This window comes from Caretta caretta, chromosome 6 (genome assembly GCF_965140235.1).
Source record: "Caretta caretta isolate rCarCar2 chromosome 6, rCarCar1.hap1, whole genome shotgun sequence".
Taxonomy (NCBI): domain Eukaryota; kingdom Metazoa; phylum Chordata; order Testudines; family Cheloniidae; genus Caretta; species Caretta caretta.
The window spans coordinates 115,196,969-115,216,876 of NC_134211.1; the positions used below are offsets into that span (position 1 = coordinate 115,196,969).

The following is a 19,908-nucleotide window of genomic DNA, read 5'->3' on the forward strand; positions in this document are numbered from 1 at the left end:
GGTGTCCAATGAACATTAAGGCTATGATTCTGCAAATATCCACACAAAAAAATGAGAAAATGATCAATTACTGCAAAAACGTTAGCTATCTGCTGAGACATCCAGGCGAGGAAAAAGAGAAAGTGCAGAATTGGCAAGAGAACTGTCCAGAAATAATAGGTGCAGATTAAGGTAGGCTTGAAAACCAGCTGTAACACGCTACACAGGAAAAAACAGAAGACAAAAGCCCTATTATGCTTTCTTAAAAATGCAATTGCACAGCCTACATGTTTCCTTTACAAGGTCACTAAACTTCAGCTTCATAGACCCACAATGGGCTGTGACTGGTATGCAGCACAATGCGTATTTGCATTTCAATTCACAGTGAGGTAGTGCTACCCATATTGGTCTCTGCAGTCTGCAAAACAGCACTTTTAGCCCAGTGAGGATTGTTAACCATTTTGTTTTATTAGCGTGCAGAAATGTGGCTAAACCCACCCTTTTTAATCTAATTTGCTAGGAATGACAAGCATGTTCTGACTAAAAAAATAATTCTGCTGGGTGATACAACTTGTTTAATTATGCAGGAATTTGGCACTGGAAGGGGGGCAAGAAAAACTTTTAATTAGGCATGTATCTGAAGCAGCTAATTGGATCTTTCAGTGGAAAATAATCACAGGTTAAAATGAAGATTAAATGCTCTGTGTGAAGAAGGCATCTCTTTGCTGATGCTTCTTTCCGGCTTTGATGATGATTCTGCTAGGAAAGAGAGGGCACATTTCTTTTAAAGTAACAGCAAGAGGTAACGGGGTGTATTTGTTATAGGCACTGTCTTATTGCCTCTATTTATCTATGTACAAAAGCCCAAGTTTCTGTTTGATTGCTGTCAATCACATTTTGGATCTATAAGCTGGTTTCTTTCCTAATACACTTCTTCATGTGTATACACAAGGATGGAGCCTCTCTCACGCTCAGACTCCCTTATGTTGCTCTGGCAGCATAAAAAAACCTTTAATGGGCAGAAGCAGGTGCCCCAGCTGGTGCAGCTCTGGTGAAATTGCTCTACATTGGCACTAGTCCCAGCCCCCAGGTCTGGGGAGGATCAGGGGATAGGGACATGGCTAGATCACACTGCACAACAGCTGTTCTTTGCTTCCCTGGATTCACAGGAGGCCACAAGAAGCAGAGAGTAAATAAAGAGCAGTCCTGAAGCTGCTCTAAATGGACTGCCGGCCAGATCAGCTCCCACCAGGACTCAGCCTATGGAAGCAGAAATGTGGCTCAAAGCCACCTTTGTCCCCTGCTCCTGTCCCTGCCCCAAGTGCAGGAGCAGAGTTGGAATCAGGCCTGCAGCCTTTTGCAGGACACATTATTATGAGCCCAGTCATGCTCCCATAGAAGCCAGTGGAAAAATTACCGTTCACTTCCATGGTGCAGGCTCAGCCCCTGTAAAATCACCTATAATGTGCTGCAGCGGCTAAATGTTGTATCATCCTTTAACACGAGCAAGCTTCTAGAATCTGCCACTACCGTAATCTAAACTGAAACGCCACCAGGAGTGACGCTGCATAGTGGGTCTAAGCACTGGGTTTGCCTGATTTACAGTGAGCAAGTCAGCATTATTCTACATCCAGGCTGCATATCGTTTATTAAGGGCCCCACCCTCTTTGTGGTTATGAGCAGATGGGCTCTCTACCACAAAAACCACATTTTCTGGAAGTACGGTTCTCAGACAGAGTCACTTCCTGACCAAGAGATTTTTGTCTTTTATTCGCGGGAACATAACCCTAAAAAGACCAATGATTTACTGAACGTTTTTTATTTTTGTTTAAAAAGGGTTCTTTCCTTTCTTATAAGTGTTCTTACAGTTTTATTACTCATCTATGGCTTTTACGAGTTGTCTTTCATGTGAGACAAAGTGAAGTGGTGTTACATTCCATGCATGTAGAGACATAGCTGCAGTTTAATTGTGTATTCAACCCTATAATTAAGAAACAAATGGAAGACTTTGTGCCTTTAAAGCACAGAAATTCTAGGTTTTTTGGCAAAACACTTGGCTAAGTGTGTAGAGAGCCTTAAGTACTTAATGGTCTATACATAAGGAAATCTGATGCTAGTAATAATGTACCTTAGAGGCAGGACCTTGGGAAACAAAACAGAGCTAAAGCTCTTGATGTTTCAAGATGAATTCTTCCTGCATATTTTTTTTTTTCTGAAAGAGACACCAGAAAGAACAATCACATACGTAGGCTCTCATTGCCTGCACTAGATTGCTGTTAACCCAAATAGCATAAGCAGTGGCAATCAGCAAAAACCTTAGGCTGCCGTTCAATAAATTATGAAGCACTCAGACCTTCTGCGGAGACAGCCGTCTCTAAGCAAATCAATACCCCATTGCTGAAGAAAGCCTGATTTGATAGGAAGTAAGCCAAATGTTAGGAAATTACATAAGCTCACCCAACCTGGGGGCAGAAACCAGCCTACTTCAGGGGGATATAGGGAAAAGGAAAGGGGCCGTGGGGCAGAGAACTTTGCATGATATTCAAGGATATTGGACTGGCTGTGGGTAATCACAACCGTAGAGCCAAATGTGGTGCATTCGCACAAGAGACAGTTTCTCCTGGGCACAGTGGAAAATCTATACAAGGAAATGATTGAGTTTGTACAGCACCAAGCTCAATAGGATCCTGGTCCATGTCTAGGGCTCCTAGGAGCTATGGTAATACACATAAATAAATACATAATAACGAGGAGTCTACAGAATGCCACTATGTACCTGTTTAGCTGACTATGTGAGGGATCTGGGATGAGACTGGGGTAACAGAAGAAGCTTCTGTCCCTGCATGTGATGCTCCCCTGTAATCAGTCATCTGTCCTTGCAAGAACTTTGGCTACTTGACTCCTCACCCTTTCCTGCCTGCCTGTGCTCTTCTCTGTGCAAACAGCCCGTTAGCCCCTTGCTGCTCTCTGCAGTGCTCAACCCTTGAACCCCAACTCTCAGCTGGAGTAACTCCTCAGGAGAACTGGGGCAACTGAGCAGCCACTTGACCCAGAACTCAGCAAGTAGAGTAGTAACTACAATGGGATCTGGCCAACCCATATTTTCCTTTTCCCACCTGGAAGCATGAAGGTAGTGCATAAAGGGCTATGCAGACCAGTACTGAATTTGGAGAGGACTTTGCTTTGGAATGAATAGAGGAAGTACTGGTTGGCATCCCTGGCATGTACCCTGGTGTAACCAGTAAAGACAAGGGCCCAGCATCACTGGACATCAGTCTAAACAATATAAGCAAAATCTCACTAGAGACTGATAACTTCATAGAACCTTATTTTCACAGATGAATGCACCAGTTCAGATACTAGAGTGATGGGCAAAACAGTTGAACCTAAATGGAAGAGAACAGGATCCCACAATTTCAGCAACCAAAATAAAATCATATTCTAAACAGATTATGGTTACATTAAAAAATGATTCTGGAACAGAGTGTGTGTTTGCATGCGCAGGGTGTCCAAAATTAAAAAAAAAAATACAAACATACACCCACCCAAAAAACATAACAAGGGAAAGTGGAAGAAAGTTCCTGAAAGTCCTGAAAAGCAACCTTACAACAAGTCACTAAATTATATGGCCCACATCCCCAGCTGCTGTAACTCAAGATAGCACCACTGACTTGAATAGAGCTACGTGGATTTACACCAGCTGAGGATCTGGCCCTATGAAAGTTATATGTTTATTTATTTCATCCTGTTCTTAAAAAAAGACAAAACATACTCTAAACATTTTGGGGATTTCTCTGTTTCTTTAAGAAAATGATCTGCATGTCAGAGGGGCATGAGATATCGCAGTTACTATAGTTACTATCTTTTGTTATTAATCAGAGTAAATAATTGTATAAGACCCACACATAATCTCTTGTTGGGACACACATTGCAAATGCTCCGAGGCTCAAATATTTTACACACCCTCCTGTTTAATTTTTTTTAATGGAATATTCAAAATTGACATGTTTCAGCTGGGATTGTCAGTCTCTGAACTGACTGTTCTCCATTCTGCTGGTGTAGCCACTAGAGAGATATAACTGAGAAAGGGAATAGAAGGGAATTTGGTGTGTTTCACACCCTTTCAAAGTAAGGAGTTCTCTTCTGGCTGTCCAGACCATTGCAGCTGATACACAGAATAATTCATATACCTTTCTTGACCTTAAGGACCATATTTTCAAAGGATGGGCTTATAGTGAAGCATGTGCAGGACTTGTTGAGAATGTGAACTTGGTCCTGGTGAAGACACTCTGATATCAACAGTGGTGTCTGTGGTATAAGAACCTAAGTAGACCAGAATGGATTTGAACGGGTGACACGGAGGTGAAGGTACTACCAAAAGAGCCCCTGCAACACCCATTTATGGCATCCCTGTGGAAACTACTCAGATGACTAAGTGCTACTCATTCACAGTGAATACATGTTGCAGAATTTGGCCCTTAGGTGGAGAAGTGCTCCCACAGTAGCTTATTCAAACATGATACAAAAGAGGAAGTGAGTAGCTCAGACACACTGATGAGTCAAAGGAAAATTACAATAGAAAAATTGAACCCAAGGAAGACCTTGCATTAGACCCACCGCAGTAAACTACCCCCCACCCCCAGCCATTTGAGAGGCCAGTGGAGAAGACATGGAAGAGGTCAGCTGAAACAACAAGCAGTACCTAGATGCCCCTGCCAAAAACAATTCACTTTGGAGCTTGAGTTACACTCCCTGTGTAAACACCCAGTGATCAGCTCCATTTCTTTGATAAAGCAGATAGAGGGGAAGAGGAAAGCAGAGGGGAAGAGAAAACAACATATGGCAAATGCACATACTTGGGTTCACCAGTTCCGCTTCTGTTTAGAAGCATGATCCTACTCCTGCTGAAGTCAATGAAAGGTTTGCCATTGACTTCAGCAGGAGGAGGATCAAAAGCTAAAAGAACACAAAGCCTTAAGAAAGCCTGTCTTGTAAATTTACACATTAATATGGAAATTTCCTTTCCCTCAATAGGGACATGTACCATAGTGCTAAACAAATACTGAAGCCATGTGGATACCCGAATGCTCATTAAAACTAATTGCTTAAGGCGATCTTTTCCAGAATATATTGCAGCAAGAGAGCCAAGATCGGAAGTTTGCATTTCTCCAAAGAGGCTGATTTGGGGGTAATGGATGTATTCATTCAAGTTATGCTACAATTCTGTCCTTTGGAAACTATTACTATTTATATCCATTTATCCACAGGAAAGGGGAAGGGTGGGGAGATATAATGAACCATTTAAACCTACATTAAAACTGACCCAGAACTTTAGCTGCGCCAGACGGAACCTCTTCTAAGGCTCATAAATGTTCACTAATTTGTTTGCACTTTCCGCCAGGATCAGAGAAGGCACAAAAAAGCCCTGGAAAAAGCTATTATCACAAGGCTGGATCCTCAGCAAGTGTAAATGGGCAGATGCTAATTGCCACTAGCTCAGGATCTGGCCCAGTGTATCTACATCACAGCCTAAAACCAGGCAATACTGTGTGTGTAGTACCTCAGACAGGGTCACCCAGCTCCCTGATTTGCATCCGCAATGCCTAACTACATTCAAATTTCATGCACACACCGAAGTGTGGGACACTTCTGGAGGTCAGGTTGGGGCTAGCCAAAAGTATGGCTTACAATGTCACAAGACACATCGACGAGGCCGAATTCCAGGGTGCTGTTGTTGCTTCTCAGCATGGTGGCAAAGCCTCCAGCAGAGCCTGTAAGTTTGTAATATCTGGCACTCTGTGGTTACGTCTCTGCTGCAAACATCGGGAATGGCCTTTTCCCCTCCTCCTAAGCCAGAGGTAGTCAGCCCAGGATCTGTGGCCACTGGTGGTCTGCAAGACACTGGCTACTCAGAGAGCTGGCTGGTTATATGGGCCAGTCCCTCCTCCTGGTTTGCAGTTGCTAAATTGCATTAAAACAGCTAGAAATTAATTATGTCCTAGTAGTTGCCACAGGGGTGTTAATCAGGCAGGAATGAGGGGGGGAACACCCACAAGACCACCTATGCACTGAATTGCAATCCACACTCAGAAAAAAGCTAAGGAGGGTGTCCGTCCTCCAAGCAGGCTCTGGATTGCAGGACAGAGCTGGGGCCACACTCACTAGGTGGCTCTCCCTTCTGAGGGAGCTGCTCTTGGTCAGTGCCAGTGCCTCTATGACTGGGACTGTGATTGGCTGGTCATCCCTAAAAGGTGGGGCTGGCAGAGGTTAGCAGTGACCGGGGTGATGCTGAGTCCCATTGCTTCCGTGTGTGTATGTGGTGGGGGGATGGACGGACAGGTTACACTTCATGTTCTATGATTCACCATGCGACAGTCTCGACAATTGTGTAGGTTGTTTTGCTTGAGAGAGGAATGGGAGGAGAGACTCTCTTATTTGTCCCCCCTTTCCCTGGCTGGACCTGGGGAGGAGTCACAGCAACCTTAGCTCTGGGGTAAGTTCTGGATTCACTTCAGGAGGGAGTGAGGGGGCTAGGAAGCACAGAGCGTTAATTCAGGCCTGAGAGCTGAATTTTATGAGCTACAGGCTCCCTCCACCTCGGGGTTTTTTGTTTTTTTTTTTTACTTTTGTGAGAGGCTTTTATTTTAAACCAACCAAACAATGAAGGTCCAGTTTACACTGAGAACCTAGTTTTAGGCAAGTCAGGCTTTTCAATTATTCGTTAGCAGTCGTAGGTGGGACCCACTCCTGTATCTTTTTATGCATTGTAGAGAAAGGGACATATTGCCCAGGAGTGCCACTCAGATTGAATTTGTGGTTCTCCCAAATGAATTTACGAGCAGCTGGTGGATGAGTAGTTGGAGGGTCTTCAGTTATGCAGTGAAGCCAACAATGCCATTCCGGTGGCACCATGCTTCCATCCACTTCCCAGAATGTACTTTTGCCATTCATTTCAGTCGCATAGTCAACCGATCTAGGATGACCAAAAAAATACTTTTTGCCTTCATAGTATTTGTTTCCATATTTGTCAACACCTACGAGGGCACCGGTCTTCAAATCGTTGACCCTGAGCAGCTGCCAGAGGGCACCGCGGAGGCCGCCATGACCCCCGAGCTGCTGCAGTGCCCGCCTCAGCACCCGCACGTACTCCGCCATCTTTGAGTGGCAGGCAAACCTGCCCCAGGATCAGCTGGTTGGGCATGCAGCTGGCTCATGCTGCATATGGGGTTTCACAATCTGTACAGGATTTGGTACTGTGGCAACTCACACAATTACAAAATATTCCTGTGCCCAGATACTCAGCGGAAGCAAACACTCTAAGTACTTTATATTTTACTGTTGATTCCTATACACACATCCCTCCCCCATCCATCTTCTAGGCAGCTCTTACAAATGATTGTAAATGGTCTTTCTTATTGTCCTAAGGAACTCAGCCTCACTGGTAGCGTCTTTGTCCTTGAAAGGTGCTCTACTGTCCTTTCAATTCCAGCCATCAACCCGTCTTTCTCACAGGTTATGATGAGTCTGGTTTTAACAAAGATGAATTGGACATTTTCCCCTTTCAAATCCACTGAATCCCCTTTCATCAGTTATCATCAGTTTCTCTCTTTCTCTGAGCTCAATTAATAATGCATGACTAGGAGCTAAGGCAGTTTGATCAGCTACACCAGTAATAAATTGGAGTGTATCCTCTGCATTCGGCATCAAGTTACTGTCATTTGGGAATTCAACAGATGGAAACTCTGGGATTCTTTCCATGTCACTTCTGCTTTGGAGGGCTCCCAGTATAGTAGAAGATTACAAACATGGCATATCCCAATATGGGTGCCAGCCCTGGGGGAGGGGGGAAACATAAGTCACTGTTCTGATGATCCACTTCTGATGATGTTAAACTTGGCTCTAAGCAGCAAGTCACTCTCTAGTTGCATTTGTAATCTCACTTCTTTTCAAAACACTTTTTTATTTCTCAAACAAATGGCATTGGTTTTATTTTTCATTACCATCTCCAAGCTAGTTACATGGAGAGCCAGACATATTCCCTGCACATTCCTCATTAAGTTCTCTTCAGATTCCTTCATTTTATTCAGTGTGACTCATGGAAGCTTATCAAGATGCTGAAACATTTGTTTCTTCTTTTTTCACAAGGTGGTATGGGGATTTTGTTCTAATATTGCTGAAACAATCGAGGAAAAATCCTGTGCTCTAAAGCAGCCAGAAACACAATAAATTTCAGCGACATCATTTGGAAATTTAAGTGGCAAGATATTTAAGTACTTAATTCCCACAGAAATCAACGGGAGTTAGGCACCTAAATACCTTTGGCCCTGTTTTCCAGACCTAGTTAGCTCTAAGCTTTCCCCCTCTTTCAGTCTCTCCCCAGACAGCAGAAGATCATTTTCTTTCCCCACAATCCACAAGATTGCCCCATCAGCCTAAATCAAAAGTATCTAAGGGGAGCGAATGAAAGGTAACACAAGCCTGTCTAATCCCAGGTGTAGGTAACAGCATCAGGAGATGAGGAAAAGACTTGGAGTTACAGTACCATGACTCAAGTAGCAGGGGGTAGCCATGTTAGTCTGTATCCACAAAAACAACAAGGAGTTCGGTGGCACCTTAAAGACTAACAGATTTATTTGAGCATAAGCATTCGTGGGTAAAAACCCCACTTATTTACCCACGAAAGCTTATGCTCAAATAAATCTGTTAGTCTTTAAGGTGCCACCGGACTCCTTGTTGTTTTTATGACTCAAGCACTCACTTCCTAGAGCTCAGGTGTCTCTCCTCTCATAGGCTTTGTCTCCACTAGCCTTTTCCCTCTAGAATTTCCCACAGCTGCTCCCACTGTGCAGCTCTACCTGTGGAAGCAATAATGAGGAGCTGTAACGTACAAAGGACATCTGCAGCCTCCCGTGTTTTTACAGTAGAACCCTCAGCATTACGAACACCTCGGGAATGGTGGTTGTTCGTAACTCTGAAACATTCGTAACTGAACAAAACATGGTTGTTCTTTCAAAAGTTTACAACTGAATTTTGACTTAACACAGCTTTGAAACGACTATGCAGAAGAAAAATGCTGCTTTCCCTTTATTTTTTTAGAAATTTACGTTTAACATGGAACTGTACTGTTTTGGGGTTTTTGTTGTTGTTGTTGTTTTTGTCTCTGCGGCTGCCCGATTGTGTCCTTCTGGTTCCAAATGAGGTTTGTGGTTGACTGGTCAGTTTGTAACTCTGGTGTTCATAACGCTGAGGTTCTACTGTACCTCAATATCATCTAGAACCTTTTATATTTATTGTGGGAATGCCCAGAGTGCCCAGCTAAGATCAGGGCCCCATTGTGCAAGACATGGTACAGTCACAAAAAATAGTCTCTGCCCTGGAGAGCTGGCTACCTAAACAGACAAGAGAGACAAAAGGCAGGAGGGGAAAGAGCCAGAGAGGAGTGAAGATGCCTGACCAAATTCTCCCAGGAAGAGAACCCAGAGCTCCAGCCTGCCACTCTGCTGCCCTAGCCACTGGACCATGGTGCTTAAAATGCGGGTAGCTCATTAATGCTTTCTCTACACCAGTGTTCCCACCTCTGCTACCCCCCCCCCCCCCACAGAGCTGCATCCCTGCTAGCAACAGAGGGAAATTTTAGAGAAAAAAGGCTAGTGCAGCCTCAGATTCTCTAAGGTACACAATGATCATTGAGCCTGCTGGACCATCTTCCATTGTGTGTTCCAGCTCACTCCACAGAGAACAGAAATCCTCATCTCCTTTCACTACCTAGCATGGATCATTTCAAAGGCTGCTTTGAACCGGGGAGGTGTTCAATATAGACACAATCCTCTTTGCATACCCCTACAGGTATCCACACTGCCGCGCTGTGAACATATACCCCTTCATGCTGATGGCCCTTTCAAATGCTAACTAGGTTTTTGCTGTCCTTGCCTGAAACGTTAGACCAAAAGCACCTCCTCTTTTTGTCATACTTTCCAAAGGGATTAAATAGGTTTCAAATCATTCCAATTTATATCAAATGGCCCTTGGATAGTAACTCAGACCATCACAGTAGGAAAGGGAAATTTTGTCTGATCACAGAATCCTCTGAGGCAAAGCAAACCAACACCATCATGCAGAAATTGTCTGTCTTTTTCTTTTGTGTTTTCTTACCTCCGCTGCTTTTGAGAGTTATAATTAGGGAAGTATTTTCCAAAGAAGAACAAGAAAGGGAATACAAGTGTGAACTATGAGGAGCAAAGAGAAGGATGGGGTAACTCAAGAGGAGAAAAGCAACCCTGTATAAAGAAAGAAGGAACAAAAGACAAACAGCTCAGAAAGGAACAAGCCAGTTTGGCTCTGGTTCACTTTAATAAAACAAACTCTAGTAATTTTTCCAAAGCATGTGGTTGTGTATGTATCCAAAACAATGGAAATGGCTTAAAAAAATATGATCAGGCCAAAGTTTTTGAACGTGAATGCCTAAAGTTAAGCATCTTAATCCATCATTAGACCCTGATCGGGGAAAAGACTGACTGATGCACATGCTTAACTTTTAACATTAAGTATGTGAGTAAATCTTTGCAGGACTCAGGCCTTCAGCACCCATGTAAGTGGCCTGATTTTCAGAGATGCTGATCAGTCAGTGAGAGCATTGACTGAGTGAGGATTTACAGAGATAGCCCATTACATTCTATTAAAAATGTCCAATGTATCTGTTCTATATAGCCTGCCATCCTTCTGAATAATGGATAAAGGCTGCCATCTTCCAGATTTAATTACAATTCAGGCCGGTTGCTTGTTACAGCAAGAACTATAGCAAACTTGCAAGGGATCATTTTGGTTTTCTAAAAATACAAAAAGCATGGCTCCCCATATTTTAAATTAGTAGCAGCTGGTTGGAAAATTTTGACAGAAACTACATTTTCGTTAAACATAATTGCTAGCAAAAGTCACCTAAAATGAAGTTGATATTTTAAGTGCTTGTGAAGTTTTCAAAACAGCTCTAATTTCTAGTAGGTTTATTTTCTATTAGAAAACAGTTGAGTAGGAGCCTGTAGTAGTTTAAAAGCATATAAATTAGCAGAATGAAATATAGATAAGGGACTAGACCCTCGACTGGTGGAATACATCATAGCTGTATTTGAAGTCAAGGCTGATTTACACCAGTCACGGATCTGGCCCAGAACATTTCATAGAGCACTGGCTAGTATATCAGGCTTTGATAAAGCATGGTCTGTATTTCTGAACTACCGAGGACCAGATCTTCAGGTGTTGTATTGGCCTTAACTTAGAATCATAGAGTTAGAAGGAATTGCAAGGGTCATCTAATCTAACCCCCTGCCAAGATGCAGGATCTGTTGGGTCTAAACCATCCTAACCAGCCTCCTTTTGAAAATCTCCAGTGAAGGAGCTTCCATGACCTCTCTAGGCCATCTGTTCCATTGACCTACTGTTCTTACAGTTAGGAAGTTTTTCCTGAGATTTAATCTAAATCTTCTACGCTGCAGTTTGAATCCATTGCCTCTTGTCCTGCCCTTTGTGGCAAGAGAGAACAACTTTTCTCCATCTTTTTATGGCAGCCTTTCAAGTATATGAAGACCGCTATCATGTTCCCCCTTAATCGCCTCTTTTCCAAACTAAACATACACAGTTCCTTCAGCCTTTGCTCATACGGCTTGCATTCCATCCTGTTGATCATCGTTGTTCCTCACCTCGGGATTCTTTCCAGTTTCTCTACATCCTTTCTATACATCGGAGACCAAAATTTGACACACTACTCCAGCTGAGGCTTACCCAGCACCAAGTGGAGTGGTACTATCACCTCCTGTGACTTGCATGCTATGCCTCTGTTAAAGCAACCTAAAATTGCATTTCCTTGTTTTGCAATATGCTGACTAACGCTGAGGTTGTGATCCACCACAACTCCCAGATCCTTCTCAGCAGTTCTGCTGCCAAGCCAGTTATCCTCCATTCTGTACTTATGCATTTGGTTTTTCTTCCGTAAGTGTAGCACCTTACATGTGTTATTGTTGAATTTCATTTTGTCGTCTACAGCCCAGTTCTCCAATTTATCAAGCTCCCTCTGAATTTTAGCTATATCCTCCAAAATGTTGGCAACCCCCCCAGCTTTGTGTCATATGCAAATTTGATAAGTATGCTCTATACCAACGTCCAGGTCATTAATAAAGATGTTAAACATCACCAGGACCTAGAACAGATCCCTGCGGAGCCCCACTTGAGACCTCCTTCCAAACTGACATCATCCAATTAATAGTTATTCTTTGTTTGCGGTTGTTTAACTAACTTCAGTGGTGCTACTTGCCAAGGATCTGGCTCATAGTTGTGCAGCTCTGACTTCATATTGGAACACAAATACGCACTGCGCACACGCACAAAAAGGGGGTGGCAAAGATTCTGACATTTTGGGAAACAATCCCATAAATCCCAGATTTTGTCACGGTTGTGACAAACATTCAGCTTTATCGATGACGGGAACATGGTGTAAACGAGCAGAAACAGCCCTCATGGAATCCCCCCAACATAAGGGCACAGAGCTGGTGCAATGGCTATATGCTGGCCTGCCCTGGTGCAGGGGACTTTACGGGAAGGCAGCTGGGGTTCATGTAGGCTGAGTTCTGGCTATTCTCAGTTGCTAACCTGGATGCAGGGCAGTATGAGTCAGCCTGAGGCTTCTCTAATTTACAGTAAAGCTGAGCTTGTCCATGGTAGAAGGAAAATCTGCCTGGCAGTGAAAACTTTCTCTCACATTACTAGCCCGTCTCCCAGTTCCAAGGGGACAGAGAACGCATGCAAACTGGAATAGCATGAAACATCCAGAAGCAGGCTTACAATCTGACTTTATCCATTTATAGGACTGTTTTATGTTTTGTGACAGTCCTGGGATCAAAAGAAATTTTGATCAGAGCCAGCATTTGCTCCAAGTCTCCAGTTTGCTTAGTTCAGCCACATACAAAGGCTTAAAGTGCACAGAGAACAGAGGAAGCTACAGGTTCTGCACCGAAGTATGTCACTGCTGTCTGATGCAATACTAGCAAGAGACAAGGGGACTTAAGACAGCTCATGAAAAAAATGCCAGTAGGCTGGCCTTTAAACCCTGCCTCCAAGCTTTCAAACCTAAAATAACACACCCTTGGTCATTTATGTTTAGATCTATGGAGCTTTTTTCCCTGCATGGAATGTGAGGATTATATGGTCTTGTCCACTTGTGGGATTACTATAACAGTGCCCTGCAAAGCGATCATATTATCTTCTATTAAAACCGGAGATAAATTGGCAGTCGTGGTGCAAGAGCATATGCATGAGTGGAATTCCAAGGTACAGTCTGCTTCAGCGTGACATTTCACCAGCATGGCAAAGAGATAACATCTCAGTAAAACTGGATACACTGAAAACAGACAATGCAAGCTACAGCAGAATGTTTTAACTGAGTGATGGGCTTAAAACAACATCACGTCACTGATGGCAGAGATTTGTAGGCAGAGTGGGGCGGAGGGGTGGGGGGAACAGCATGCACCCACCAAAATGTCGGAGGGGCTGATCCAGACCCCATTGAAATTAAGGGAAAGATGCACGCTGAGTTCAGTGGAGTGGAGTCAGGCTGTCAATGACTCTAGGAACCAGCTGCAGAGGGATATTGATTAGCAGCTACATATTGTAGCTACAATCCTTATGATAGTGTTGGGAAAACAGGTGCTTGATGGGAGGGTGATGCTGTGAGAGTAGTCAGAATAGACTAGGGTAGAACAGAATAGAGGTAACAGCATGCAGCAAATCAAAGAAGGGATAATTTCAAAACCCCTGTCCAGACTTTGGAGAATTCAGAATCCAAACCTGGAGCTAGAATCCAAGTTTGGCTCTTATCTAATGGGTTAAAACAAAACCCTGCATCCAAACATCCTGAGTCTCTTATGTGGGGGCAAAAATGTGTACTGGAAATTTGAAGCTCTGGCCCATCTCTAGATATTAGCTCAATAGCCAAGTAAAACTGTCCATTCAGTTTTGGGCCACAGTTACAGGGGCACAATATCCTGGACCAGATGAGTGATACTCCCTCCATATGCCATTGGGGACACTACATCTAACCAACAATGCTGCCAACAGGAAGTCAAAATGTTATACAGAATTTTCAGAACAAAGCAACTAAGATGAAGAGCTGGAGGGAATGACCCATGAAGACACTTGGAAAGAGCAATTCTGAATTCTTTGGCTAACTGACCACAGAAAAGAAATACAATAACTGCTTAAAAGTATTTAAAGCAGGGCTTTGGAGCTGTGCTCCGGCTCCGCTCCAGCTCCAGGCAAAAACCTGCAGCTCCACTGCTCCGGAGCTGCTCCACGCTCCAGCTCCAGGCTCCACTCCAAAGCCCTGATTTAAAGGGTGTAAATATCAGTGAGGAAGAAGAATTGTTCAGGAAGTTGTAAAGGGGTGTCACTAAGGATAATGGGCTGAAATGAAGCAAAAGAAAAATGTAGGCTTTAAGATCAGGACAAATAATTCTCAATGGTGAAATTTACTAAAAAAGAGGGGTATGGTCTCCAAAGGGAAGAAGTGTGATCCTATTGTATGAATAATTTAAAACAGGATTAGACAAAGCACCCAGGAGCAACCCTCATTGGCAAGGGGAACTGGCTGAAGACTACCAAGGGCTAGAGTGAGACATTACTGTCCACAGTAAGTCAGGGCAGTGCTGCATGATCCCATGAGCAGACCAGAAAGTGAACTGTGACTCAGAGTTCCAATTCTTACCCCATGCTCTGGGGCTGGAGGAAGCTATTTAGCTCATTTTCATGGAACAGCTTATTCCCTCCTGTATGCCTGACCAGCTACACTAGCCAGCGAGCAAAAGGTGAAGCCATTGATCTCTGACACTCAGGCAAACCTTCCACCCAGCTGGTTGAACCTGGGCAGAGGTTTGCTTGGAACACTGAGAGTTGGGTTTCCTGTGGAATCTCTGAAGAAGGTGGAAGGTTTCACACAGCTCCCATCACAAACACTTCCAGGGCAGGGAGTTGTGATGTAAAAAAGACCATGCTGAGCACCCCAGGCAGCTAGATTTAGAAGAACGAGCCTCTTTTACACACAAAGTTTATTATTTCAAATACTTGAGAGTCACAAGTTACTTGTGATCTTTCCCATTCTGACTAAGGAATCCCATTGACACTGTTAGGAAAAAAAGCACAACCAGGTTAATATCATGGTGACCATTTTGCTTGACATTCAAAATGGGTTTGGGTAAGATACCCAGCCTGACCCAGTATAATGAGGCTTACCGCTGCATCTGCAAAAGTGATGTACTCCATATTAACTAATCTTCACAATATCAAATGTGTCCTGCACTAGGGTACTGAGGCACAGAGAAATGAACCAATGAGAGGCCCAAGGTCAAACAGTGAGTCATTAACAAAGCAGGGATTAAAACACAGAGAGTTCCCGATATCTTTGCTTATTTCTCTACTGAGACAAATATGGTTTGGATACCTTCTATAGGCCTTCCTCCATCTACACCCGCACTTCCATTCCTCCTGTCCTACCAAGTCTAAACCCGATGTTGTTGTACCTATAGTGGGATGTCTATGTTGCCTTTTGGTTCTACACATTAAAAATAAGTGACTGCCCTTTGCTGCAGATTGCTATTCTGCAGCACACTTTGTGATGCTTCCAAACCTATTCTTCAAGGTCCTTAGCTGCTGTTAGCACAGCTGGACCTTACTGCTGTTTAAGTGTTTGCTTTTTGCCCATTGTGGTTTGGGGCACAATCACTCACCAGAACATTGTGAAGAAACGGGAGCGTCTCTTAGAACCACTGCTGCATTTTCTTCTCTTTCTGAATCAGCGGCTTGACTTTGTGGCCAACAAACAATTCTGGAGGAAGATGGAAAGAAAAGAGAAGGTCTACTAGAGGGGACCCCTAGCGCCATACAGGTGGTGGCCACTAACCAAACAGTGGAGCATAGAATCATAGAATATCATAGGGTTGGAAGGGACCTCAGGAGGTCATCTAATCCAACCCCCTGCTCAAAGCACGACCAATCCCCAACTAAATCATCCCAGCCAGGGCTTTGTCAAGTCTGACATTAAAAATATCTAAGGAAGGAGATTCCACCACCTCCCTAGGTAATGCATTCCAGTGTTTCACCACCCTCCTAGTGAAAAAGTTTTTCCTAATATCCACCCTAAACCTCCCCCACTGCAACTTGAGACCATTACTCCTTGTTCTGTCATCTGCTACCACTGAGAACAGCCTAGATCCATCCTCTTTGGAACCCCCTTTCAGGTAGTTGAAAGCAGCTATCAAATCCCCCCTCATTCTTCTGTTCCGCAGACTAAACAATCCCAGTTCCCTCAGCCTCTCCTCATAAGTCATGTGTTCCAGTCCCCTAATCATTTTTGTTGCCCTCTGCTGGATGTTTTCCAATTTTTCCACATCCTTCTTGTAGTGTGGGGCCCAAAACTGGACACAGTATTCCAGATGAGGCCTCACCAATGTTGAATAGAGGGGAATGATCACGTCCCTCAATCTGCTGGCAATGCCCCTACAGATACATCCCAAAATGCTGACAGCAGACTTCTCTGAAAAAAATGATCTGTACAGTACAGGATATGAAATACAAAGGAACTGACCTTCCCAGTGCCAGGGAAGCAATTTCTGTATAGCTAATGCTGCATCTCTTCATCATGCAGAACTTTAGAAGTTTTTAATTAAGCTTTCACTGTCATCACAGGCTCTAATAAGGTTTCCTACCCTACGGCATCTCTCTATCCAGTAGAATTTCTTGGTAATTTCTTGTTGGGTTGACCGAGGGGCTGTTTTCTGTATTTGAGTCTAACTAAGGTATTTAAATGACCCTCTTAACCACAGTATCTGAGAATCTCACAATCTCAAATGCATTTAGCGTCACAACACTCCTGTGGGTTAGGGAAGTGCTACTGTCCCCATTTTACAGCTGGATAACTGAGGCACAGAGAGACTAAATGACACTTCCCAAGGTCACACAGGAAATCTATGGGGGAGCAGGTCTTTGAACCAACGTCTCTCCTGAGTTCCAAGCTAGAGCTCTAATGACCAGATAATCCTTCCTTTCAGCCACTTCTAAAGCATTGTCCATTTAAAACAGAAGTGTTGTTTTACGCTTTCCTTCTTCTTCTTGTGCCCCTAAAAGAAGGGGAAGATATAGCTCTTTTTATTGCTAAAATATCTTTCCACCTCTGGAAATCTAGAGGCCAGCTCCTCAAATCAAAGTGGTTTCACAGAAGTCAATGGAACAATACTGGTTTTCATCAGCTGAGGAGCTTGCTCTACTAATCTCTCTCTTCAAGTAGCGCTTGATATTGTTTCTGATGTTTATTTATGAGGCATTTACTCTGTTAACATTTCATCTTAAAATATGTAAACAGGCAACTCATTATTTCCAGTTTCTAGCTAGAAATGTCAACCCAGCCCTAGTTCCAGAAGAAATGCTGAATTAAAATATCTCCTTTTCTGTGCATCCCTCCTTTTCCCAGTCCACATTCTCCTGTTGTGTTTCTGAGACAGTCCCCAGGACAGGGGGACACCTGATAACTTACTTTCCCTAGCTTTGCTCAAATCACCATCTGTTACCTAGACTTTTTTTGTTGAAAAGTCCTGTTTGTATTATTGTCACATTTATGTTTCTTCAGAATGCTCTTTCTGGAATTACATTCAAGCTGTCTGTTCTTAGTCCTCCTTTCTTAAGTGACCCCTGGTAGATAATGTCACACTCTCAAACCATTCTGGACAAGGAGTCTGATCCTCCACTCAGTCACGCCACTCACCCATGTTCAGACCCTGGTGTAACTCCAAGGATTTTAGTACTAGAGCCGTGAATCCAACATTTCCGATCGCCAATCTGAAAAGCAGACAGTTCTATAGGTGAGGTGCAGGCAGTTTTGGAATCAGGCTGCTATCACTTGTTCTGAGTAGCCAAGCACTTTCATTTCATCTGACCTCCTCTCCTGAAAGGTCTAGAGCAGGGGTTCTTGCAACAAATTTTTGGGTGGCTTCAGAGTGTGGCCACCAACTTTTGCTGGTGGCCGCTCTGACAATTTTTCCTAAAATACTTAATTAACTTTAGGAAAAACAAATAAATATGCACATATACTTGTCCAAATCATTGCCATTTATGCAGGGTTTTTCTTGCAGACTCAATAATTAAAAATAATGGACAGTTGCCTCTATTCTTTACTGGACCTGAACAGAATAGAAACACAAATAAGGTGCTTTGCATGTTTGCTTTTTTTTTTTTTTAGTTGCTTTTTTTTTTTTAAGCCTTGCTAGCTAGTAAGTCTGCTACTGTGAAAAATGACATTTGTATATTTGTTAATATCACCTTTCATAGCAGACTTGCTAGCTGGCTGGGAAAAGTGATATTAACTATCACTTTTCACGGCAGACTTACTCGGCCCGGGCAAGCTGGGGGACAAATTAAGCCCTGGATGGGGAGGTGGGTAGGGGCCCAAGGGGCGATGGGGGGATAGATGGGAGGCTGAGGGAGTCGGGGAGATGGGGGAGGTAAGCCCAGGGCAGGAGCCTGGGGTCCTGGTGCACAGATGGGGACCGGAGGAGGCAGTGGGGGCCAGGGTTGATGTGCGGGGCATAAGCCTGGAGCCCGGCGGCCGGGGTATGGAGTCTGCTGCCGCACGGCCACAGCCTGTCACCCAACACCCCAGGGCGTAAGCCTGGGCCCCAGCGTCCCCAGGAAGGTGGGGAACTCACGCTGGCCGCCTGCTCCCACAGTGTTTGTGGCGCCAGAAGGGGACAGAGACCAGTCCCTGCTGGCTGCCCTGGCGAGGGGTTATTCCCCCCACCATCATCACCCAGGAGGCTGTGGCCACAAGAAAAGCCATGTTGGCCACATTTGAGAAACACTGGTCTAGAGGCACCTGCGGGGAACTACCCGAGCTCGGCTGTGGCATCATTCCAGTACTAGTTCTGTGCCACAGAAGACTCAAATCTCTTGCCTGATTTAAAAAACAAAACAAAAACCCCAAAGAGACCAGATGCAAAGATAAAAGTCCTGCCGTGCTGAAATACGTCTACGCTTGAGAGGTCAGTTTGGTCAGATGACTTTCTTACTCAAGTAGAGCTTCTCTTGAAGCTCTTCAAAGAACAGACATTTTTAAAAAAAACAACCCTTAGAATGCTAGTGTTTCTCTTAGTCATGGGGGGAAATCAGGTACCCACATCAACAACACAGGAATTTTTCATCTGTCTATTACATATTTTAAGAGATTACATTGCAATACTGGGATGCTGATCTGAACTAACTCCACAACGCACACAGTATATTGAAATGGCTGCTATGTTCATCCATATTCAACAGCCTAACATTTTCAAAGCAGAACAGCGTACAAAGGTTAAAATTGTAAGACTGGATTGAGTTCTCTTTCATTTACAATTCTCTGTATGCAACTTGCTTCCCCCTCCCCAAAGCATTGTAAAAATTACAACCAAAATACCACTGTGGTATAAGTCAGTCCCCTTCTGCACACTCCCACCCCTTTATTGATTTTAAAATGCTTTTGCAAGCCATCACATATACTATTTCTCTTAAAGCGCTTAGAAATACAGAGCCAGACTCCAACACAACACAAGTATGGGTATCTCACTCCACAAGCGACCCCACTGAAGTGAATGGGATTAATTGAGAAGTAAGGTACAACTCATGGTAAGTAAGAGTATCAGAATCTGGTCCTATGTGGTGAAGTGAACAGTGAAAGAACTCCATCAGGACCTCTTTAATGACCTGAATATAAAAAGGAATCCTACAAAATGTTGGAAACATTGATGAATTGCTAAGGAGCAGTACAGTACAACACAATAGCATAACCACATAGGGACAAAATCAGGAAGGCTAAAGCACAAAATGAGTTACACCTAGCAAGGGACATAAAAGGCAATAAGATGA

The 19,908-nt window shown here is 43.7% G+C and overlaps 1 pseudogene; it reads right to left on the bottom strand.

Annotated features, from left to right (window-relative positions):
- Positions 1-6,645: 6,645 nt before the first annotated feature.
- On the bottom strand, positions 6,646-7,150 carry LOC125638204 (NADH dehydrogenase [ubiquinone] 1 alpha subcomplex subunit 12 pseudogene; annotated as a pseudogene).
- Positions 7,151-19,908: the final 12,758 nt, after the last annotated feature.